General features: G+C 41.0%; 1 protein-coding gene across 1 annotated transcript in view; it reads right to left on the bottom strand.

Annotated features, from left to right (window-relative positions):
- Window positions 1-4,454, bottom strand: part of adamts6 (ADAM metallopeptidase with thrombospondin type 1 motif, 6) — a 339,528-nt gene extending 335,074 nt beyond the window's left edge. The window contains exon 1 of the mRNA XM_072570764.1: window positions 4,310-4,454. The gene's annotated coding sequence lies outside the window, so the exon portion shown is untranslated. The remainder of the gene's footprint in view (window positions 1-4,309) is intronic.
- Window positions 4,455-26,618: the final 22,164 nt, after the last annotated feature.

Raw genomic sequence — 26,618 nt, 5'->3', positions numbered from 1 at the left:
AGCGCTAACCACTGAGTCACCGTGCCGCCCCGCCACTGTGTCACCCCTAGGGAAGGTTGTGGAGGAAAGAAACATTAGCACTATCAAAGGATGTAAGCACAAAGATGAGCGTTTTAAATTGTATGTTATGGGGCCAACTAGTTCATTTCAGTTGTCAAGTTATACTTATTTTATAATGCTTGCAAAGAAATTGTGTAACCATTTTCTATATAGTACACTGCCCCATGATTTTGACTCTTCACAGATTTTGTAAAACTGCTAAAAAAAACTAAATATAAGCTTTGCAAAATGGACATCATTTAGGAAAATTGGGCATTAGTGCATTGCAATTACATAATGATATCTTGAAAAGTGTCCATGTTACAGCGGAGGAGGTGCTGGATGTCTTAAAACATGTAAAGGTGGATAAATCCCTGGGACCTGTTCAGGTGTATCCCAAACCTTTAGGAGAAGAGGGGAGTGATTGCTGAGCCCCTTGCTGAGGCACTTGTATCACCGATAGCCATGAGTGAGGTGCTGGAAAACAGGAGGGCGGTAATGTAGTGCCATTATTAAATGAAAGTTGGTAAGGAAAAGCCAGGTAACAAAAGGCCAGTGAGCCTGATGTCAGTGGTGGGTAACTTGTTGGAGGGGATTCTGAGGTACAGTTTGGAAATGCAAGGACTGATTAGGAATAGTCAACATGGCTTTGTGCATGGGAAATCATGTCTTACTGACTTGACTGAGTCTTTTGAAGAATTGGCAAAGAAGATTGATGAAGATAGAGTGGTGAACCTTGCCTGTGTGGACTGGTTGGCAAGGCTAGACTACTTGAAATTCAGAGGGAGCTAACCATTTGGATACAAGATTGGTTTGAAGGTAAGAGACAGAAGGTGGTGGTGGAGGGTTTTTTTTGCATCGGAGGTCTGTGACCAGCAATATGCAGCAAGGATCGATGCTGGGTCCACTGCTTTTTATCACGTATATAAATTATTTGGATGTGATTGTAGGAGCTATTGTTAGTAAGTTTGCAGGTCAAACCAAAATTGGTGGTGTCTGGACAGTGAAAAAGGTTATCTCAGAGTGAAATGGGACCCTTATTAGAAGAAGCAATGGGTTAGAATGGCAGATGGAGATTAATCTGGACACATGTGAGCTGCTGCATTTGGGTAAGGCAAATCAGGGCAGGACTTATACACTTAATGGTAGGGTGCTGGGGAGTGTTGCCAAATAAAGAGACCCGGGGGTGCATAGTTCCTTGAAGGTGGAGTTGCAGGTAGATAGGGTAGTGAAGAAGGTGTTTGGTATGGTTTCATTTATTGGTCAGTGCATCAAGTATTGGACTTGGGATGTGATGTTGCAGCTGCACAGGATATTGGTTAGGCCACCTTTGGTTAGGCATTCAATTCTGGTCTCCTTGTTGTTGCTAGATTTGTTAAACTTGAAAGGGCCTAGAAAGAATTTACAAGGATTTTGCTAGGGTTGGAGAATTGTGCTATAGTGAGAGGCTGCATAGGCTCGGGCTATATTCCCTGGAATGTCAGAGGCTGAGGGATGACCTTATAGAGATTTATAAAATCATGAGGGGCATGGGTAGGGTGAATAGCCAAGATCTTCTTCCCAGGGTAAGTGGAGTCCAAATCTTGAGGGCATAGGTTTAAGGTGGGAGAAGAAAGATATAAAAGGGACCCAAGGGGCAACATTTTCAGGCAGAGAGTAGCACGTATGACCTGCCAGAGGAAGTGATGAAGGCTGGTACAATTACAACAATTATAAGGCATCTGGATGGGTATATCATTATGAAGGTGTAAGGGGTATTATATCTTTAAGAGAGTTGAAGGACTTAGCAAGCGCACAGAGTGCTGGAGAATTTCAATATAACATTTGGTCCAGCAGCTAACAGTACCTGGTTTGCTATGGGACAAAAAACAAATTCAAATTCAGCCAATCAGTTTAAATTATGCCCCAAAATACTAAATTCCAATCAAGTTTGAATTTGGCAGTTTGACAATATTAAACCAATGAAACTATTCGCTGCTTTGGGGTATAAGACCGGGAAAAATTGAACAGTTGGAGGAGAACTGCCAAGCCATGAACATATGCAGACTGCCTGAAGAATAGCTTTCTTAAAGGTACCTTTATCCATCAATGACCTATGAAGCAGAAATCCCTAAGAAGAAGAAAAGAAGACAGAGTAAGATACAAAAAGAAGATTCGACAGCTGGCTAGTTTTGAAATTTGAAATTTTTTGGTAAATTTTAATCGTGGGTTTTATCGGACCGGTATTGTAGAAGGGAAAGTAAAAGATAGGTTAGAGAAAGGAGTTGTAAATAGTTGTGAGTTAATTATTCTCTGTCAGACTTTAAAAAATAAAGTTGTTAATGTTTACTTTAAGTAGTGACTTTTGGGATAGTTCTTTGCCTCTCAAATTTTCACAGATTACCGAATGGGGTAAATCTTTTCTGTGTTGCTGGTTTAAATTAGCAAGGAGGTTTATCCCATGTTATAATAATATGAATAGGAAGAGTTTAGAGGGATATTGGCCAAGTGCTGACAAATGAGACTAGATCAATTTAGGATATCTGGTCGGCATGGACCAAAGGGTTTTTTTTCCTTGCTGTATATCTCTATGAATGTATGTAAAAAAAAGTTAATTTATACAACAAACTCATAGAATGTTTGGGGGAAATGTGCAAATAGCATATGAAACATTCTTCAAATATCAAATGGCTTGTGTTAATTCAAACAGTACCCATAAAGTTTCAAAACAGATGTGCCAACTTATTTAAAGTCAGTCATTAACTTATTTTGTCTTCATATAATTAGATCAATATTTAGGCCAATATCACACGTATGAAAATAATGAGAGAGGAAATCAGACTTTGTATCACTTGTTTCCAGGCACACAAGAGAGGTTAAGAGATCTCTTTTTGCAGGACTATTCTAAATTTCAGACATGTCTCCAGTCTCCTACTCCTAGTGTACAGTCCAACCATGCTGCATCTTTTGGCCCAAAACCAATTTTTAGTTGAAATAACTCCATGAAGGCATCTCATCACCAAGTCACCCTTCAGTTACACAAATACGGTACATGGCATTGACCTTCAGAGCCAGCTGACAGAGTGAACCGAATCTTTGGCACTCCTGTTTATATCTGTTAGACAGGGAACTCATATTCTATGAGATCCACCTGGCTGACCTCATTCCAATCACTACACTAGACTCTAGTGTTTCCCAAACTGTTTCCCATTGTGACCCCATTCTGAGGCTTTGAAGTTGTCGTGACATCATAGTGAAGAGGAAGAAGATGGCCTAAGACAGCAGGGAGGAGATGGATCTCCTATTTCTGCCTTCCCAACCCCAGTTTGGAAAGCTTTGCACTAATCTATTTCCATTGTATACAAATTAGACTTGAATCTACATGAATTTAAGCCGTAGACATAATGTGATCTTTTTAACTCCAAGGAAAGCAGACTTGGAGAATTTCACCCTTTTAAGTACGACCATAAGAAATAAGAGCAGGAGTAGGCCATTCAGCCTCTCGAGCCTGCTTTGACATTCACTGCAGTTATGGATGATCCAGCCTTCCTCACATCCACTTTCCTGCCCTTTCCCCAAAATCTTTGATTCCCCTACTGATCAAGAATCTATCTATCTCAACCTTAGGCATTCACAAGGACTATTCCCCCACAGCTCTCTGTCGCAACAAGTTCCAAAAACTCACAGCCCTCAAAGAGAAGTAATTCCTCCAAAGCTCAGTTTTAAATTGGTGCCCCTTAATTCTAAGACTATGCCCTCTGGTCGTGGAGTTTCTCATGAGGTATAACAATTTCTTAACATTTGCTCTGTGAAGCCCCTTAAGAATCCTGTTTCAATGAAATCACCTTTCATTCTTCTAAACTCTAGTGGGTAGAATCCCAGTCTGTTTAGCCTTTGTTGATAAAACAATTCTTTCATATCAGGGGTCATCCTGGTGAATCTTCTCTGAATTGCCTCCAGTGAAACAATATCCTACCTTAAATAAGGGGACTAAATTTGCTCTCAGTACCCCAGGTGAGGTCTCACCAGCACCTTGTACAGTTGCAGCAAGACTTCCCTACTATACTCCAGGCCCCTTGAAATAAGGGCCAACGTTCCATTAGACTTGCTGCTACACCTGTGTGCTGGCTTTCTGTGGACCCCCAAATACCTCCAACTCTCTTTGTGCTGCATTTTTCTGCATTTTTTTCTCCATTTAATTAATATTCTGTTCCTTTGTTCTTCCTTCCAAAATGAACAACTTCACATTTTCCCACATTATATTCTTATTGCCAACTTTTTGTCCACTTACTTCATCATACAGCTATCAATGTGTCTGTCAATTGTTTGAATCCTCCTTGCACCTGGCCTTCCCAGCTTTTCTTGTAGTATCTGCAAATTTGGCTACAGTACATTGACTTCCTTCCTCCAAGTACTGTATCCCAGTACACTCTCAGCAAATTGATACAGTCAAATTTCAAGTCCAATTATCGGCAGCAGAGCACAGATTATGAGAAGTGGACTTTAGAAAAACCATTTGTAAATTCGGATGTACCTGGGGCAGAAACACTCAAATAGTTTCACTAGCCCAGGCATGTCACCTTAAGTTTAGCCCAAAGAGTTTATTTCAAAGAAAAACAATTTTTTTTCTTTTTTCTTGAGGCAAATATCAATAGATCAAAAATGTTCCTGCAGTGAACTGGACCTTCCGTGATTTGCTGGTGCTGTGCATAGGTATGGAATGCTGACGTACATTTATTTAAAGTGTGGGCTGGTAGCATGTTCAGTGAATTTCATAATGTCTTCTCATGAACTAGAGCTTGCTTCTGATTGGTTGAGAGTGACATGATGATTTATAACTATTATAGTAGTGTCTGGAAATTGGAATGAATGTTTTTAGAATGTTCTACTGACTGCAAAAGGTCAGAGAGGTTAATATAGCTGTCTGATTTATAGCTTAACTGGCCTGTGCCACCAAATCCATTTAAATCCATAAGATATGGGATTATTCACAAGAATGTGTAATGAAATTGAAGATTCATTTTTAAAAACGATTTTATTGAGACACAAAAACATTATTGAATATAGATCACTTCAATATAGCATGTAATTTACAAACTTCAGCCCTGTGTTCTCAGGACTATTATCTTGAGATAATCTCTTTCCATCTTAAATAAACAATCAGGTGAACTATTTATTTCTTTTAATTTCACATCTATTTTGTTTACTACTCTTGTTGCAATACCCTCCACACTGCAGAAACCAAGCCACTCAGTTTTTGACAGCTTTGCGGAATGCCTCCATTCAGTTCATAAGTTTGGCTTCTAGCTTCTATCTGTCATTTTAATTTTTCCACTTCACTCTCATGCTGATATCTCCATCCTCAGCTTCATACAGGGTTCCAGTGAAGTTATCACAAGCTCAAGGAACTGCACCTTATCTTTTGATTGGCCACCTCACATACTTCAGCACTCAATACTGAGCACTTTGAATTCTGATCATAATCCCTCCTTTCTCATTTTGTATTTTTTTTGTTGTTGTCAGGGGGCAGCTATTAGTTATGATTCTTCCAATACCTTCTCTAAGCACATCCCTTGTTCCTTGCCCCATTGAGACCTCCTTTCTGCCTTGTACCATCAACATTTGTGACATTTAATTTCTCCTATTTAAGTGATCACGGGTCTTTTATTTTTCCGCTTTCCCTTTTAACTGCTTTTAAATCTGCTACATCTCTAACTTCTTCCAGTCCTGATTAAAATAATTGATACTAACTCTGTGTTGGAATTCCCAGCTATCTGAAAAGAGACTGACTGATAGGAGGCCTTGTAAACTGGAATCTGTTAGGAATAGAAAGTGAACCTGATGTCTTTCTAATGCTGCAGGAGTGACCACTTCCCATTCCTGCTTCCATTAGGAGATGGGATGCCATCCCATAGGGTCACCACACTGAAAAGGTGGATTCCCAGGCTCGGATTAACCTTCCTTAATGACCAATCCTTTGTTCCAAATATGAATGACTTTTCTAATTTTGCATCCAAAAGGTATTTTACTATATATGACAATGCTTAAGATTCATCCTTGTAAAGTTGTAGTATTGAAGAACCTAGCAGATGTTTATAACATTTCATCATCATACCAGGCAATATCTTCAGTGAGCCTCCAGCTGAAATACTGGTGGTGTAGTCCACTTTTGATTTATGTGTTTGGGTTTCCTTAGGTTGGTGATGTTCTTTCCTGCAGTGATATCATTTCCTATGGTGATATCATTTCCTGTTCTTTTTCTCAAAGGGTGGTAAATGGGATCCAAGTCATTGTGTTTGTTGATAGAGTTCTGGTTGGAATGCCATGCTTCTAGGAATTCTCAAGTGACTCTCTGTTTGGCTTGTTCTAGAATGGATGTGATGTCCTTCCTCATCCAATGTAAGTATACTAGTGAAAGTGGGTCATGTCTTTTTGTGTCTAGTTGATGTTCATGTATCCTGGTGGCTGTCTTTTGGCTTGTTTGTCCAATGTAGTATCTGTTACAACTTTTGTAAGGTATTTTGTAAATGACATTAGTTTTGCTTGTTGTCTGTATAGGGTCTTTCAATTTCATTGTTGCTGTTTTAGTGTGTTGGTGGGTTTGTGGGCTACCATGATGCCAAGGGGTCTGAGTCATCTGGCAGTCATTTCCAAGATGTCTTTGATGGAAGGGAGAGTGGCTAGGGTGTCTGGACATGTTTTGTCTGCTTGTTTGGGTGTGTTGCTGAGAAATCGGCAGACTGTGTTCATTGGGTACCCCTTCTTTTTGAATATACTGTATAGGTGATTTACCTCTGCTCTGCGTAGTTCCTCTGTGCTGAAGTGTGTGGTGGCTCATTGAAATAACATTCTAACGTAGCTTTGTTTGTGAATGTTGGAATGATTGCTTCTGTAGTTCAATATTTGGTCCTGTTTTCCGGTAGATGCTGGTTTGAAGTTCTCCATCGACTGTTCGATCTACTGCGACATCTAGGAATGGCAGTTTGTTGTTGTTTTCCTCTTCTTTCATGAATTTTATACCAGTAAGGATGTTATTGATGGTTTTGAAGGTTTCCTCTAATTTGTTTCGTTTAATGATGACAAAGGTGTCACCCACATAGTGGACGCAAAGTTTGGGTTGAATGGTCGGCAGAGCTGTTTGTTCGAGTGTCTGCATTACTGCCTCAGTTAAGAACCCTGATATTGGAGTGTTCCATTGGTTTGTCTGTAGGTTTTGTTGCTGAAGGTGAAGTGGGTGGTAAGGCATAGGTCTACTGGCTTGATGGTGTTGTCCTTGCTGATGAAGTTGGTGGTGTTTGGTGTGTGTGTGTGTCTTTGGTTCTTCTCATAGTGTAGTCAGTGTTTCCTTGGCCAGATTGATGTTGATGGATGTGAACAGGGCTGTTTACATCAAAGGAGACCTCATTTCATCCTCTTCTATCTTGGTGTCTTTGATGATCTTTAGGAATTCTTGGTTGGAGTAGGTGGAGTGGCGTGAGTCTTCTACTAAGTGTTTTAGTCTTTGATGTAGCTCCTTGGCTAATCTGTAAATTGGTGTTCCAGGTATTGAGACTATGGGTCTGAGGGGGGTTCCTGGTTTGTGAATTTTGGTATTCTTACATATGGATGAGGAAGGACACCACTTTGACTGCGACGACACATCCATCCTAGTACAAGCCAAACAGAGACACGCATGGGAATTCCTAGAAGCATGGCATTCCAACCGGAACTCTATCAACAAACACATTGACTTGGATCCCATTTACCAATCCCTGAGAGAAAAAACAGGAAATGACACCACCAAAGGAAAATATGTCACCACAGGAAATAACATCACCAACCCAAGGAACCCCAAACACATAAATAGAAAGCAGGCTTGATCCTTGGAAATGAAATGTCCTGAGTGTGAATGGGGTATCATGTAGGAGAGTGCAATCATTGTATTCTAAGGTGCAGGATGGAGTTGGAGAATGACATGTGACAGATCAGAGTAAGGAAAAGCAATTGACAGAGAACTGGTATCAATGGGTGAAGCTTCTTTTAAATTCACTCATGGGACGTGGGCATCATTGTCTGTGCCAGCATTTATTGTCCATAACCATAGCAAAGATGTTATAGGAAAGAAGTTGTGAAACTTGAAAGGGTGCAGAAAAGACTTTCAAGGATGTGGCCAGAGTTGGAGAGTTTGAACTAAAGGGAGAGGCGAAATAGGCTGGGGCTATTTTCTCTGGAACGTCAGAGGCTGAGGGGTAATCCTGTAGAGGTTAATAAAATCATGAGGGGCTTGGATAGGGTGAATAGCTAAGGTGAAAGTGAGGACTGCGGATGCTGGAGATCAGAGTCAAGATTAGAGTGGTGCTGGAAAAGCTCAGCAGATCAGGCAGCACCCAAGGAGCAGGAAAATCATTCCTAATGAAGGAATATTGATTTTCCTGCTCCTCGGATGCTGCTTGACCTGCTGTGCTTTTCCTGCACCACTCTAATCTTGACTCTGAATGGCTAAGGTCTTTTCCCAACAGTAGGGGAGTCCAAAGCTAGAGTACATAGGTTTAGGATGAGGAGGGAAAGATTTAAAAGGGACCTAAGGAGCAAATATTTCACACAGAAGGTGGTGTGTGTATGGAATGTGCTGCCAGAGGAAGTGGTGTAGACTGGTACAATTACAACATTTAGAAGGTATCTGGATGGGAACATGAATAGGAAGAGTTTATTGGAATATGGGCCAAATGCTGGCAAATGGGACTAGATTAATTTAGAATATCTGGTTGGCATGGACAAGTTAGACCAAAGGGTGTGTTTTTGTGCTGTACGCATCTATGACTCTATGACAAACCAACAGCCACTCTCAGACAACAACTCACCAGGACGAAGGACCCAATACCCAGCATGAGCAAAACCAATGTAGTGTACAAAATCCCATGCAAGGACTGCACAAAACACTACATAGGACAAACAGGAAGACAGCTAACAATCCGCATCCATGAACACCAACTAGCCACGAAATGACACGACCAGCTATCCTTTGTAGCCACACACACAGATGACAAGCAACATGAGTTTGACTGGGACAACACTACTATTATAGGTCAAGCCAAACAGAGAACAGCCAGGGAGTTCCTAGAGGCATGGCACTCATCCACAGATTCAATAAATAAGCACATCGACCTGGACCCAATATACCAGTCACTGCAGCGGACAGCTGGAACTGACAACCGGAAGCAGCAGATACAAATCACTATAAATGCCGGAGGAAAGATCACAGAAGCGCCTCACAGGAGGGTCCCAAGCACTGAGGATGTCACCTAGACAGGGGACGAAACATCTGCAACACCAATTCCCAGCTCGGCGAACAGAACCACAACATCTATGACTAAGTATTTAGATAGGCATACAAGGCTGTGGGAAATGGGATTAGATTAGTAAAGTAGTTGTTTTTGCCCGGTGCAGATACAGTAGACTGAAAAGCCTTTTTTTGTGCTGCAGGTCACTATGACCACATGACTCTATTTACTCTCTACAACCAATGCTCATTCGCAGTAGTGTATACCATTGACAAGATACACTGGAGAAATTCATCAATTATCCTTAGTCAGCACCTTATGTCTGCTACCATCTAGAAGGACAAGGCAATCAGATACATATGAACATCACCATTTCCAAGATCCTTTCTAATCTCTCATCATACTGACTTAGAAATATACCACTATTCCTTCAGTGTTGTTGGGTCAAAATCCTGGCACTCCCTCTTTCATAACATTGTGGAGCTATCTAGACCAAATATACTGCAGAAGTTCAAGGCAGCAGTTCACCATCACCTTGGAGGTTAATTACGGATGGGCACTAAATGCTGCCCCAAACAACCATGCCCACATCCTATTAATTAATGATAAAAAAAATCTCTTTCTGGAGAAAAATTAAGTTTTTACTAGTTCAATGGTCCATGCTGTTGCAGTCCTTCTTAAGTGGCACTTTATAGTTTCTGCACCGGCATCACCAGGCAAATTCTTCATGGGTATCCTCTGTCACAAATGAGCCAGCTTGGCAATCAATCACATTTGATATATGCAATTTGTTCAGGTTGTAGGCATCGTGAAAGCTTCCTGGGTAGTGTGAACACACTTGAAAGATTTGTGTACTGGATCACAGAGCAGCTACCCACTCTGAGAGTGAAGCCACATTGTTAATGAAAGCAGCAGGCTGTTTCCAGGGAGCTCTCAGTACCATGTGTGCAGGCAATTGCCTCTTGCATTTTTAAGAACCTTGCAATTGCAGCAAATTCCAAGGTTTCAACTGCCTTGCTCTCAGGGTCTGTACTGAATTTTACAAAACTATCTGTAAATCCAAAGTGGGTATCAGTCAGCCCCCAGATTAATTTATGACTGGTAAACTGGGAATAGCCACACACATTCATTTTGGAGTCCTTCAAAGAGCTATTGGCATAAAGAGTCAGTGTCACTGTCAGTTTTAACATTTTACATTGCCTCTCAATTCTCGCAGATGGAAGTCTTCGTGAAGAAGCTGACATATATGAGTTGCAATATTTTGTGACAACCTAAGCTGCCTTCAGCAATGCCCTTCCGACATCTGCAGGGAGCTGCACTGCCTCCAGTTTGCATGATTGTGTGCCAATGCTTGCTCCCACACAAGGCCCTGGTTGCGAGTATCCTGCGACCCTCAGCTTCATCTCCCAGTCAATGCTTTGTCAGCTGCTCTGCTTGACCCAGGACTACCCTCTGGTGGTTCTTCCACAGTTCCAGGATTGAGATCAGAAATATTAAGTTGACTTGTTTCATCATGTTATCTGCTTGAATTTATCTGTCAATGAATTGCAGGGATAAATCTGGTCAGCATATTCTTTGAGGCCCTTCTTCCCACCCTGAGCATTTCTGAGAAATGCGAATCCTAGAATAACATTGGGTAAACCCTGGCCTCACCCATTCCACCATGATAAGTGCCATCCTGGAGTATCAATAAATGGAGCATGATGCTTTGGAAAGAGGAATATCGGGGTTGTAGTCACTGGCATCTCACTTAGACGAGATCTTCAAGTAAGCTTAGCAGAAAGGGGCTGTCTAGGTTGCTACCTCCTTTTGTCTTGTTCCCCTTCCTCTTCCTTTTTGTCTCCATTCTCCAACTCCCTTTTTCAGTGGATTGTCCTGTTTTTCATAGCCTGTGTTCATTTTCCTCGTCATGCTTTATTCCAAGTGCAAGGCCAACTTGTGCACCCAAATGGCAGCAATTAGTTTCTTCCAGTGCAATGGCAGCACTTCCATCACCCAACAATGGGCCCACTGAACTCAAATTTCCAGTCATAGATTTTAAGGGTTGTTATTTAATCCACATGCTCCATAAGTTTACTTGTTTTTCCTTAATGTCTTTTTTATTGACCTATACTTATGGTCAGTCAGCAGATAGCTACATAATCCAGCTCTTGGTTTTTCTGAAGTAAATCCTTATAGAAATCAACTTATTCTTGTTGCTAAGGTGGGTGGTTATTTATCTAAGGTGAGTAGGAGGACAGATCTTGCTGCAGTTTATAATACTGTGCCCTCCTATCTGTTAGAGCTTTTCATCATACTTTTTACAGTCCAAATAAACAGCATATAGCTCAGAGGTACTTTACTAATGCTTCATTCAGTTTAAAACAATAGAGGCTTTAGCGATGGTCGAGTTAACTAAATCTCAGGTAACATTTCAAGTCAGCTTTCTCCCAAAGGGCATATTTCGTCAGCCTGGCTCAACTTGTCTGAGGAAAAGGGAGGGAAACTAGCTGCAGGCAGGGGTGGTGGGGAGGGCAGCTGGGAAAAGGTATTTTCAAACGTTGTTTGTATGCCTGCTAGGAGGTCAACAAAGGAGCACCATCAATAGTTTCTGTATAAATGTCTGCAGGCTAGACGGTACCACCACACCTCCCCTAATCAAGGGGTAGTTTAGATGTGCATAGTTACTTTGAGGACAAAGAACAATTGGGATGTTGCTCTCACATGAAATTATTCATCAAAAGTTACAGATGCAGCAAACTTCCTTTGGATCTGGCAAAGGAATGTCTTAAGGATCTAAGAAATCACATTTGTTTCTATTACACAGTTGATTAGAGGTCAATTGATCTAGTTTTATTTAAGAGAATGGAAATTGAAGGGTCAAGCCTTGTAACAGACAAAACTAGCAACTTGGAAAATTGAAGGAAGTGGACTGGTTCCAGGTAGCCTGTCACCTATAATGGAACATAGCTTTTCAAATAAATGATATAATTACACAGCCATGCAGCTTTTAACAAGAGTATCCCAAAAGTCACAATTGATGACATGAACAGATGAATACTGAAGAGCAGATGTATCATTCTGCCCATTGTTTTAATACAATGTATTAAATAGTTTGAAGCCACCATTGAAGGAGATGCTAAATAAAAGAGAATATTAAGAAATTGTCTTCTAAAATAATAATAGCTATTTCTGAACTGAAGGACTTCCAGCCCCAGTGTTTTGAGCTAAGGCTGAAAGTTAAAAAAGTGGGTGTGACAGCAAAAGAAGATAATTTTCAAGCCAGATATTCAGATATCGTCATTACTGTATCACAAGATATCTACTTAAATCAATGTTGTTCCCATTTGAATGTTTCATGTTCTGGCTCTCAATTTTCTTGGGCTATTTTAATGCACGGTAATTTGTTTGATATTCCTCTATGTTTTTCTTACTTCTGTTCTGAGGAGCCCCCTCCTTGCCTCCAAGCTGCTCCTAACTCCAGCCCAGCACTCTTAGTTGACAAAATACACTAAAGAGCTGCAGAAACGTTACTCTGTACGACGTGCTTTCTGTCCATTGTACTTTAAGACCAAGCACAAGAGGAAAATCTCACTGAAGAACAGGAACTAAGGACTGTAATATTTTAACAGATATTTATGATTCATTACCCCCATCCCCAAATAAATAACATATTTTTAAAAATCTACTGCAAACTTTCCACCCACATCCTTTCTGATATGAGATAACTCAGACAGAATGAATCAGAAAATCGGGGTGATATAGAATGCTGGGCATGTGTCTTTTAGGTGTAGTTCAAATCCAATCAGAGTGATGGGGTGGAAAATGTCCTTTGAAGATTAAGAACCTTAAGTCTTCTCCTCAGTTCCAGAATTTTGCACACTTCTACCAAAAAGCAAAGTCTGTTGATGTATCAAAGGAGAATACTGGAGGAAATTGTCTGAGGTGGGGGGGAAGAAATATCACTGCCAGAAATGATTTGACTGTTAAAAATCACACAACACCAGGTTATAGTCCAACAGGTTTAATTGGAAGCACTAGCTTTCGGAGCGCTGCTCCTTCATCAGATGGTTGTGGAGTACACAACTGAAAGACACAGAATTTATAGCAAACGTTTACAGTATGATGTAACTGAAATTATACATTATACAATGTATAATTTTAGTTACATCACACTAAACTTGTGCTATAAATTCTGCCTTTCAGTTGTGTATTCCACAACCACCTGATGAAGGAGCAGCGCTCCGAAAGCTAGTGCTTCCAATTAAACTTGTTGGACTTTAACCTGGTGTTGTGTGGTTTTTAACTTTGTACATCCCAATCCAACACCAGCATCTCCAAATCATGATTTTACTATGATTGAATAGGTAAGAGTGGAATCACATAATGGAATCACAGAAGAAAAATGGAGGAGTGCTATGTAATCAACTGTGCCAAGAATGTTAAGAAATCATGGAGAACTAGAAAGATTGGTGGAACAGTCACATTGCAAAGGGTGTTATTTCATATTTCAATAAGGGCTGCTTTATTTAAAAATATGAGCTGAGAAATTCAAAACAACATCGGTCACTAATTTAGAACCTTTTGCTTCTGTTCTATGTTCTCTGCTCAGTCCAGCAATTTGAAGGTAAGCTGAAGCAATAGGTTCATTGCCTACAAACTGTTAAAAATGTACAGAGCAAAGTAAATTCTTGTAATAAGCAAAAAAAACTTTTCAGAGCCCAAAGCAGTCTCTAAATATCAACTCAATTTGGCTACGCATTCCTTCTTCACCAGATTAAACAGATTGCTACCTTCAAAAAACTGTTCTCAGGTTCAATATCCTGTTAACAGAAGCAAAGTATTTTCAAATTATGTTGCAAAAATTTTAAACTTATAGGTTATGAAACCAAAAAGGCTCAAATAACATTATGTGGAATCACATAATTACCTTAAATATTTTGTAGAATAGATTGACTTTTTTTAAAATTCAGAATTTGTTACTGAAATATATTTACATACCAGAAAAGTTGTTTAAAACGATACAAGATCTCAATTTATGTATACTCAGTTAAAAAAAACACCATGAAGGGATGGAATGGGGTTTAGAATTTAATTGCACAAATACAGGTGCAGAAGGCAGCCTAGAAGGGTCAGGTAAAGTCATACATAAAATAATTACTATTAAGCCAGGAGGCAGTCAAAGAGCATGTGTCATTAAGGCATTTTTTTGGCCTCTTCAACATCATTAATCCTTCACTGAAGAATATCTTTAATTTTTTCTAGAGAAAACAAGAATAATAATAACATAGTCTGAGAAAGGTTAACTTGTCAATATGCATTGAAGGCCAAAACAAAAATCTTCAATTACTGTCATTATGATTAAATAAAACATTTTCATGCTCAAGGTATTGATAAAAAATGAAATTCGGCGCACTGTTGGTTGAGCGCAGTTAGTAACTAGACTCAAGTCAGCTTGTACTTGACAACATGCAAACATCTTATTTAATTGAATTTACATCGAGAGTTGCTTTTACTTGCAACAAAAGTATAGATCAGATGCTGAAATGTGTATCAGATCTTTTGAAATAAGCTTGCCCTGTCCACATCCAATTATTTAATGATTTTAATTAGTTAAACAAATTTAAACGCTCTCAACTTTTAAAAAAACTGATATTATGTTGTGACTTGTGAGATAACATTAACAAGGAGCAAAGAAAGATTTGCATTAGAAGAACTTAGCCATTATACACTTATGCTTATTTTTTCACAATGGAAGAATCAATCAAAATTCAAGCAGTAAAGTTATGAGGGACTTCAGAACACAAACATAAATACTCAGTTTTCTCATGCCATTCAACTTTTCATATCCTGAATATCATTTACTGGTTAGCCTTAAAGTATTGGCCACAAGGCTGGGGGCAGGTCTGGTTGTACCTGGTTGTACTTCTTTGCAACCGAACAATCTAAAGGAGCTGCAAAGGAAAATGTGGGGCAAAACTTCTTAAGGAGGTATGTCTTCCATTGGAAGATAAACAGTTTTAGTCAAAAATCCAGGAAAAACACCAAATCCATGAACAGTTTCAAGATTGACAAGGATGTTGCCAGAGTTGGAGAATTTGAGCTATAGGGAGAGGTTGAATAGGCTGGGGCTGTTTTTCCTGGAGTGTCGGAGGCTGAGGGGTGACCTTCTAGAGCTTTGTAAAATCATGAAGAGCAAGGATAGTTCAAAAAGACAAAATCTCTTCCCTGGGGTGGGGGAGTCCAGAGCTAGAGGGCATAGGTTTAGGGTGAGAGGGGAAAGATATAAAAGAGACCTAAGGGGCAACATTTTCATGTAGAGGGTGGTACGAGTATGGAACGAGCTGCCAGAGGACGGTGGTGGAGGCTGGTACAATTGCAACATTTAAAAGGCATCTGGATGGGTATATGAATAGGAAGGGTTTGGAAGGATATGGCCTGGGTGCTGGCAGGTGGGACTAAGTTGGGTGGGATATCTAGTTGGCAAGGACGAATTGGACAGAAGGGTTTGTTCCCATGCTGTAGATATCTATGACTCTATTTGTGGCCTAATTTATTCCAACAGTTTTAAAAGCATTGTGCCTGCCACCTACTGGCCTACCTCAAATCTGAACAAACCCAAAATGATGTCTGAGTGGATTCTTGTTGAATCAATAGTCTAGATTATAATGAGCTGTCACCGTGGTGTGGGCTTTGCCTCCAGCATGGTATTCGTACCCAATGAGGAATTGCTAATATTTAGCTTGTAACACCAGAATCTGGCCTGAATAATGCGATCCTGAAATATTTGTTACAGCTCCTAATGTATGTATGTATTAGTCATATTCAAATCTGTTAGGAGAAAGTGAGGACTGCAGATGCTGGAGATCAGAGCTTAAAAACGTGTTGCTGGAAAAGCGCAGCAGGTCAGGCAACATCCAAGGAGCAGGAGAATCGACGTTTCGGGCATGAGCCATTCTTCAGGAAGTGGACCTATATAAGATTGGAGTCTGAGATCTTCATACTCTCAGATCACATGTTACGATATGGTGATAATATCATGAGTATGTCTCTTAAAACCAACTGTGAAACCTAACGCAGTACTCAGTATATGCAGAAATCAACTAGGCCAGAAGCTCAGGCCTACCGAAAACTGTGATGCCTACTGAGACACGTGGCCCAGAAACTTTCACTCCACTGCTTCACTTTTAAGCGTCCAGCAATCTCTGCATGAATCTAGTAGAAGAAAACAGTTTTTGGCACAAAGTTGTCTGAGGAGTGTTTTTGGTGGTCTGAACTAGATTATAGTATCATAAATTGCTACTTACTTCCTTAAGAAAATATTTCCTTAAGTCAGTTTTGTAAGTAGGCCACATTCAGAGAGCCATAGATTCATGCAGCACAGAAACAGATCCTTTGGTCCAATTCATCCATGCCAACTTAGTTTCCCAAACTAAACTAGTCCCACTTACCTCTGTTTGGCCCATATCCCTCTAAACCTTTCCTGTTCCTGTCCAAATGCCTTCACACGTTGTAACTGTATCTGCATCTACCATTTCCACTGGCGGTTCATTGCACATACAAACCACACTGTGTGAAAATGACGCTCCTTAGGTCCCTTTTAAATCTTTCTACTCTCACCTTCAAAATATGCCCCCTAGAGAAAAGACCTTTGCTATTCGCCTTATCTATGCCTGTCATGGTTTTATAATCCTCTCTAAGATCACTCCTCAAGTGCTCCAGTGATAAAGGTTCCAGCTTATTCAGCCTATCCTTATAACTCAAACCCTCCAGTCCCAGCATCATCCTGGTAAATCTTTCTGAATCATCTCTAATTTAATAATATCCTTCCTAAAAGTGAGCCCACAATCTCACAACCTCAATATGACATCAGGTCTGGTTCCGGGCTACTGAGAAAACGTTCTAAATCTAGCTAATGCACTTTAGGCACTATCCAGTTTGGTGTGGGGGTTACAACATAAATAAAGAAAGCAAAACCTTTGTTGTTTTCAATGTAATTTAACTTTTAAGAAACTGATACTTCAATTATTTTCTGGTAGTGTGCTGAAGCCTGGTAATGTTTCTGCACAACCTCAATATGACATCCCAACTCTGACAGTCAATGGTCTGGCCAATGAAGGCAAGCATGCTAGATGCCTCATTAATCATCCTGTCTACCTCTGATGCAATTTTCAAAGAACTATGTCCATGAACTCCTAGGTCTCTCTTTTCTACAACACTACCCAGGGCCCTACCATGAGCTGCATAAGTCCTACCCTTTTGTTTCACCAAAATGTAATACCTCTTATTTATCTAAATTAAATTCCATCTGCTACTCCTTGGCCCACTGGCTCAGTTGATCAAGATTCCTTTGTAATCTTTGATAACATTCTTCACTGTCAACTATATCACCAATTTCAATGCCATTCACAAACTTATTATCAATCGTAGATGTATAGTGCCCTGCAAAATATCAAGGAAGATTATGTTGTGACCTGAGAATTCATAAAACAGATCGTTGAGTCCATACACCAGCTACTGAGATACGACAAACATTGTTATGTCTGTCCCACTCTTTAAAGAAAGTAAATCAAGATGAGGAATGATTTGGAGTTGCCAGTGTTGGACTGGGGTGTACAAAGTTAAAAATCACACAACACCAGGTTATAGTCCAACAGGATTAATTGGAAGCACTAGCTTTCGGAGTGCTGCTCCTTCATCAGGTGGTTATATTGAAGGAGCAGCGCTCCAAAAGCTGGTGCTTCCAATTAAACCTGTTGGACTATAATCTGGTGTTGTGTGATTTTAAAGATGAGGAACAGCTTTCAGACCATCAGACAGCTGCATGACATAGATGAATGAACAACATGCATTGATACAATGAAAAGAATCAGCATCTCTATTCTTCTCGGTTACAGAAAACAAGACAAGACAGTATATTTTCTCCATAAAGTCTCTGAACTTTTCCGGGTAGGCTTTTGAAACTGAGTTGCTTCAAACAGTTTCTTGCAGCTGATACAAAAACACAAACCACTCTTAGCCCAAGGAAAGCTGAAGCAAGGACTGAGAGGAAGACTGACTCCGTCCTTGATCTGTGGAACAGACCCTCAGGACTGTCCTTTAATGGCACTATCTTCAATTGAGAACCTCCCCTTTTAGGCTGGGAACAAAAGACTCTCATGTATATGTCTCAGTAACACCTCCAGTGGGAAAATAGATTGGAACAAGCCTCTGGTGGTGAAAACAGGATCTTTTCACAATAGCCTGAAATGTTTGAGATTGCGCCTAACAAACATTCTTTTGAAAAACTAATTAACACTTCAAAATCACCACTACATCAGGGCTGGTTCCGGGCTACTGAGAAAACGTTCTAAATCTAGCTAATGCACTTTAGGCACTATCCAGTTTGGTGTGGGGGTTACAACATAAATAAAGAAAGCAAAACCTTTGTTGTTTTCAATGTAATGTAACTTATAAGAAACTGATACTTCAATTATTTTCTGGTAGTGTGCTGAAGCCTGGTAATGTTTCTGAACAGCAATAATGATTTCTCAAGCAGCATTGAAATGTAAGGTCAGAGAATGTGAAAGCAAAGTTAAGAATTCAGTAAAGTGGGATTCTGCAAGGATCAGTGCTTCAGACTCAGCCATTCACAATGTAAGTTAATGTTTTGAATGAGTGAATTAAATGTATGATAAGGTCCTAGGGAGTGTTGCTGAACAAAGAGCCCTTGGAGTGCAGGTTCATAGCTCCTTGAAAGTGGAGTCACGGGTAGATAGGATAGTGAAGAAGGCGTTTGGTATGCTTTCCTTTATTGGTTAGAGTATTGAGTACAGGAGTTGGGAGGTCATGTTACGGCTGTACAAGACATTGGTAAGGCCACTGTTGGAATATTGTGTGCAGTTCTGGTCTCCTTCCTATCGGAAAGATGTTGTGAAACTTGAAAGGGTTCAGAAAAGATTTACAAAGATGTTGCCAGGGTTGGAGGATTTGAGCTATAGAGAGAGGCTGAACAGGCTGGGGCTGTTTTCCCTGGAGCGTCGGAGGCTGAGGGGTGATCTTATAGAGGTGTATAAAATTATGAGGGGCATGGATAGGGTAAATAGGCAAAGTCTTTTCCTTGAGGTCGGGGAGATTGGGTTGGGATAACTGGTCAGCATGGACGGGTTGGACTGAAGGGTCTGTTTCCATGTTGTACATCGCTATGACTCTATAATGTTTCCAAGTTTGTTGATAGCACAAAACAAGGTGGGTGCTTGAGGAGGATACAAAGACCCTTCAAGGTGATTTAGATAAATTAAGTGAGTCGGAAAATGTATAGCAGATTCCCCTTTCTAAGGAAAAATATGCTGACATTGCTGGTAATCTAGACAATATCCACTGGGTTGATTCTGAGAATGGAGGGATTGCCTTATGAGGAGAAGTTAAGAAGCATGGATCTACATCCATTGGTGTTTAGAAGAATGACGGGTGACAGTTTGGAAAGATGCAAGATTCTTGGGAGGTAAAAAACAAAGAACTGCAGTTGCTGGAGATCAGAAACAAACACAGAAAGTGCTGAAGAAACTCAATAGCTCTGGTTGCATCTGAAGAGAGAAAAATAGGGCTAATGTTTCAACTCCAGTGACTCTTCATCTGTTGCACAAATAGTGGTTTTCTTAAGTCATTGCTGTTAATGTCAGCATCGCTGAGATATCAAAGCTCAATTTGCAAGCACCAATGGCATGGTGCAAACTACCTTTGACAAGAATTTAAATCCTTTAGCACCTGTACTCTACATACGTAGTAAATAGACAATGGAATGATTGCAAATTAAACATTATAGAGTTAGTAAATGTTTTCTTCATGTCCAGCAGTTGTGAATCTCACACTTTTGTCAATCAAACTGACATTGATTCTGCCAACCCTGGTCATTGCCTCGTCCATTTCTCAATTGCCTTTCTCATTGAGTTAATTGCAAGTGATGCCAGGGAATTCAGTTTGTGCCGGATGCTGTCAGCACTGCGTTCCTCCTGGTCATCAGGTACCTCCCCAAAGCTACCTCACCCCTCATATATAATGTGAGTTTGTTTCTGACACCATTCTTGTCCCCAACTCTGCTCAGATCTCTTCTTAGCCTCCAAGCATCTTGGCAGTAATCATGCCTTTACCCCTACAGGCCCCCATTCCACCCTTCTCAACTATCAACATATAGATCCCAGGACTGTCCCAGATCTTTGACTGACTTTGACAAGCAGCCCTAGACTTGATTGACCAGACTGCTGTCTTTGCAGCTCCCCAATTGACAATGCATAATTCCCCTGACAGCTTGTGATGGCCCTACAGGACTGATCACTTGCCCCAGACTTGGACATATCCCAAGCAGACAACTCATTATGGCCAAGCCCTAGGTTATGCCCATGACTAATTGCACTAGGACCTGTTGATTGACAGTGGCCCTCATTTGACTGGACTGAGTACTAACCCCTATCAGTTTCCAACATAGCCATTTACTTGAATGAACGTGTAGTGTGTTTACTGTGCAGGCACATGCTGCAGATGCTAAATTTATATCTTTGTGTACGGTGTACTGCTATATAAGACAAGCAGCCTGTCTCTGTGTGTGCACACTCATAGCCATTGGCTCCAGCACCAATGCACTGACAGATATGGAATGGCAAGGCAATGTAGAGATGTTGTGGGCAAGTAGATAGGTACTTAGTGAGCGAATGATAAGAGAACAAGCCACAAGTCCTGAGATGTAGCCGAATCCAATCCATGAACTAGATGTTCGCTCCTGTGTGCAAAGTATCCTGCAACTTTTCACAGCTAGTTGTTGGAACACCCATCAAGGCAAATCTGTCCTCCTGAGTGTCCTCCAAGTGGATCATAAACATGTCATAAGGATTATGAGAGGTTGGAAAATGTTGGATGCCTATATCCATGGATGAATGGTGTTCACGGCTAGTGCCCATGGATCATGCCCTGAGATGCTGTTTGGGGCTGAGCACGTGGAAGCTCCTCAGAGCCAGTGGTGTTTTGAAGTTGCCAGATATTCACTGTGTCGTCCATGAAGAAAATTCTCAATGCTTATCTTTTTCAGTGTGTTGGTGAAATAGGAATCTGAATATTAATGTCGTGATTGATATCGTTAACAAGGCATTTAATAAGCTGTACGCCATCTTAATTGGCAACACACCACTGATGAGACAGTAACTCAACTTGCCTATCAGCAAATGCATAAAGGAATTGGTTTAGCTCAGTTGGCTGGATTGTGGTTTACTGAGCATTGTGATGCCAACAGCATGTGTGCAATTCCCATCACCGGTTTGAGGTTCCCATGAAGGACTCTCTCTCTCAACCTCTTCCCTCACCTAAGGTCTGGTGGCCTAATCTCAAGTTAAATCACCACCAGTTGCTTCTCTCTAATAAAGGAGCAGCTCGTGTGGTCTGGTAAGACTATGGTGATAACAACAAAAAGATGCAGCAAGTTGCATCTGACATTGTGGTAGGACCTGTTGGACATCTTGCATAATTCCACAATAAATCTCAGCATATATCACATTGTTCAGGCCCTTATAAGATTCCATCCAATTTTTCTCTCTGACCTGGGGTAACAAAGCAAGGGTAAAAACAAGGACTGCAGATGCTGGAGATCAGAGTCTAGATTAGAGTGGTGCTGGAAAAGCACAGCAGGTCAGGCAGCATCCGAGGAGCATAAAAAATGACATTTCTGGCAAAAGCCCTTCATCAGGAAGAGGGCTATTCTTGATGAAGGGCTTTTGCCCAAAACGTCGATTTTCCTGCTCCTCAGATGCTGCCTGACCTGCTGTGCTTTTCCAGCACCACTCTAATCTAGACTAACAAAACAAGGGATCAGTGGGAGGATCATTTCACACCAAGATGGGGAGAATGTTTTTTAAATCAGAAGCTGGTGAACCTGCAGAATTCTCTACCAAATAAAGCTGTAGACACCAAGTTGTTGAATATACTTAAGAAAGAAATAGATTTCTAGAGCTAAAGGAGTGAAGGATATGGGGTGAGAGTATGGCATTGAGTTGAAGGGTAAACCATGATCATGTAGACTAATGGGGTAAGCTCAAAAGTCTGAATGTCCCACTTCTACTTCCATTTTCTATGTTTCTAAACTTTATTCAAAATGAATTAACTTGTGGGCGGCATGGTGGTTAGCACTGCTGCCTCACAGCGCCAGAGACCCGGGTTCAATTCCCGCCTCAGGCGACTGACTGTGTGGAGTTTGCACATTCTCCACGTGTTTGCATGGGTTTCCTCCGGGTGCTCCGGTTTCCTCCCACAGTCCAAAGATGTGCAGGTCAGGTGATTTGGCCATGCTAAATTGCCCGTAGTGTTAGGTAAGGGTAGATGTAGGGGTATGGGTGGGCCGCGCTTCGGTGGGGCGGTGTGGACTTGTTGGGCCGAAGGGCCTGTTTCCACACTGTAAATAATCTAATCTAATCTTGAGGTGATGAAACTGAATTCTGAATCTAATTTCACATTTATTTTCAATCCCTAAAGGATAGATCATTCTGCAGCTTAATGTTCACTGAAAAATAAGTAGATTACATATTCCAGGAGGTTAGAACTTTGCTCTGGCATCATATGACAAAATAGCTGTCTGTCATTGCACTAAATCTGTGTACAAATTTAATTGTAAAGTAATTATCATTTACCACTCACGTAATGATTACAATGTTCACATAAGTCAAGTTCAAGTAATCTGTGTAGCTGTTGGGTGGCATATTAACATTCTTTCAGGTACTACAATATAGTGTAAAAAGGTAATTAAAATTTGTGACGTAATGCTTACTGTTGACAGCATCTTTAAAGAAGTTAGCAATGATTCAAAGGATGCAGTACTTGTCCAAATGCAAAACACTGTGCCAAATTAGATTTAGATTTTATTGTCACATGTATTGTCACAGAAGCACAGGAGTACAATGAAAAGTGTAAAATATCATCATACATGACGTCATCTTAGATATAAAAAACTTTGATGCAAAGTAGTAAGAGAAACGGAAGTAAAATATTAAGCATTTCCTTCATAGAATAAGTATAAAAATAAAGAAATAGAGCAATAGTTAACATTAAAGTCTATGTCTCTTTCCTGTGGTCCGTCATGAACTCCATGTCAAAGTGCGTCCCTCCAGTCACCAGCACTGTCCTTTGCAGCTCCATTCTAACTTCATGCCAACCCATCCCATCCATGCCCCTTACCTACCAGTTCTATCTTCACACTAAGCATGCCAACTCACCTTGAATCCAATATGGACAGCACTCAGGTCCCTTGCAGAGATGAGAGAAAACCAAGTTCCAAGTGACTTTTCTATATAGAAAAATAATCACCCTTATTCATAAAACCTATTTACTGTGTGCACATTCCTTCAAGCAAATGGAAAATGGTTGTGGTTGTTGGAGGTCAGTCATCTCAGCTCCAGGAATCTCTGCAATTCCTCAGGGTAGTGTCCTCAGTCCAAACATCTTCAACTGTTTCATCAATAACCTTCTCTCCATCATAAAGTCAAAGTGGGAATGCTCGTCAATGATTGCACAATGTTCAGCACCATTCACCACTCCTCAGGTACTGAAGCAGTCATGTTCAAATGCAACAAGATCTGGACAATATCCAGGCTTGGGCTGACAAGTGGCAAATAACATTCATGACACACAAATGCCAGGTTATGACTATCACCATAAGAGGCAATCTAGCCACCACTCCTTGAAATTCAATGGTGTTGCCATCACTGAATTCCCTACTATCAACATCCTGGAGGTTATCATTGACCAGAAACTCATCTGGACTCACCACATAAACACAGTGGCTACAAGAGCAGGTCAGAGGCGAGGAATACATCTTCTGACTCCCCAGAGTCTGTCCATTATTTACAAGGCACAACTCAGAATTGTGATGGAATACTCCCCACTTGCCTGGATGAGTGCAGCTCCAACAACATTCAAGAAGCTTGACACCATCCAGGATAAAGTAGTCTGCTTGATTAGCACCACATCCACAAATATCCACTCTCTTTACCACCAATGATCAGTAGCAGCAGTGTGTACTATCTATAAGATGCATTGCTGAAATTCACCAGATTCTCAGACAGCAGTTTCCAAACCCATGACTACAAGCATCTACAAGGACAAGGGTAGCAGATAAATGGGAACACCACCACCTGGCAAGTTCCACTCCAAGCCACTCACCAGCCTGACTTGGAAAGGTATCACTGTTGCTGGGTCAAAAACGTGGAACTCCCTTCCTAATAGCATTGTGGATCAACCCATAGCATGTGGACTGCAGCAGTTAAAGACAGCAGCTCACTACCACCTCGGGACAGTGATAAATTCTGGCCAACCAGCGTCACATACATCCCACAAATGAATAACAAAAATTGTGATAACAAACATCTCATTTAAATGCATGGCCCCTTATAGCAACAAGCATTAGAATTCATAGTCCCATATCAATGAGTCGATAATTTTTCAGAGCAATTATTCAAAATGTGAAATAGCAGGTGTTCTGCTGTGATAATAGATTGTTGTGAAATCAGCTATGCAAAAGGAATCCAGTAAGGTAACCCTTCAGGTTTATTTTAACAGGCAAATAAAATAGCTTAGTTTCCTTTTCTTTTACATTCCAGATTTTTTTTTTTGAAGATTTATTGGCCAGGACAATCAAGTGCCTGGAAAGGTTGAGAGTGTGGGGCTGCAAAAGCACAGCAGGTCAGACAGCGTCCAAGGAGCAGGAGAATTGATGTTTCAGGCATAAGCTCTTCATTAGGAATGAGGCTTGTGGGCCAGTGGGCTGTGAGATAAATGAGAGGGGATGGGGTTAGGGGGGAGGTAGCTGAGAATGCGATAGGTAGATGAAGGTGGGGGAGAAGGTGATAGGTCAGAGGGCAGAGCATTTAGATAGGAAAGGCGATGGATAGGTCAAGAGGGCGGTGCCATGTTGGAGGCTTGGGACTGGGATAATGTTGGGGGAGGGGAAATGAAGAAACTGGTGAAATCTACATTGATTCCATGTGGTTGCAGAGTCCCAAGGCAGAACATGAGGTGTTCTTCTTCAGGTATAATTTCCAGGAAAATTATTGAGATAAGTGACATATTTCTGTCGCAGGTAAAATACATTTGCAGACGGTCTGGGATAGAAAGAAACAGCCTGTTGGAAGTTTAAACATTCCAGGTAAATTCCATGTCCATCCATACATCAGGATGTTTCCAATCCAATCACTCTTGAAGAAGCAAAAACAGAAATTGTTGCAAAAGCTCAGCAGATTTGTGTAGAGAAATCAGAGTTAACATCTTGCGTCCAGTAACCCTTCCTCAGAACTGATGGTACCTAGGAAAATGTCAGTTTTTATGCAGAAGATAGGGTGGAAGGGGGAAAGAGTAAATGATAGGTGGGGATAGAGTGCAAAGAGAGAGAAGAACAGTTGGACAGACAAAGGTGTGGGAGATGATCTGGCTAGGAGGGTGAATCACTGTAAACGGGGACTGTTAGTGGCTAACAATGGGTTGTGTGTCTTAGCAGACTATGTGAGCACAAGGGCTGGTGTGTGGAGAAGGGGGCTGGGTCAAAGGAGAGTTCAGGTGGTATAATTATTGAACTCAATATTGAGTCCTGACAGCTAAAGGGTCCCCAAGCAGAAAATGAGGTGTTGTTCTTCCAGCTTTTGCTGAGCGCCGCTGAAGCATTGCAGCAAGCCTGAGACAGAGAATATTGGGCAAGGAACAAGGTGGTGTGTTGAAGTAGCAGGCACCTGGAAGCTCAGGGTCTTTTTTGCAGGCAGAATGTTTATGTTCTGCGAAGTGGTCACCCAGTCTACGCTTTGTTTCTCCAATGTAAAGGAGACCACAGTGTGAGCAGCGAATGTAGTAGACAAGGTTATGATGGAGCACACAAGGGAACAGGCTATACTGGATTTACTGTTGCGCAATGACGCAGATGAGATAAGTGAGCTTAAGGTGAAGGAACTCTTAAGAAGCAATGCTCTTAACATGATCGAATTTACTCTGCAATTTGAGAGAGATAGAATCAGAGGTAACAGCATTACAGCTGAATAAAGGCAACTACAGAGACAAGAGGGAGGAGTTGGGTATAATCAGGAGTTTCTGGGAGTAATTCAGGAGATACAGCAGAAATGCATCCCTGAGGAAAACGAAGCATGGTATGGGGGGATGAGGCAATCATGACTGACTAGGGACCTCAGGGATAGCATAAAAGCAAAAGAGAAAGCATATAAAGTAGCAAAGGCAGCACGGTGGCTCAGTGGTTAGCACTACTGCCTTACAGCACTAGGGTCCCAGGTTCACTTCCAGCCTTGGGCGACTGTCTATATAGAGTTTGCACATTCTCCCCGTGTCTGCGTGGGCTTCCTCCGGGTA

This window comes from Chiloscyllium punctatum, chromosome 1, assembly GCF_047496795.1.
Source record: "Chiloscyllium punctatum isolate Juve2018m chromosome 1, sChiPun1.3, whole genome shotgun sequence".
Lineage (NCBI taxonomy): Eukaryota > Metazoa > Chordata > Chondrichthyes > Orectolobiformes > Hemiscylliidae > Chiloscyllium > Chiloscyllium punctatum.
This window is presented reverse-complemented; position numbering and strand designations above follow the sequence as displayed.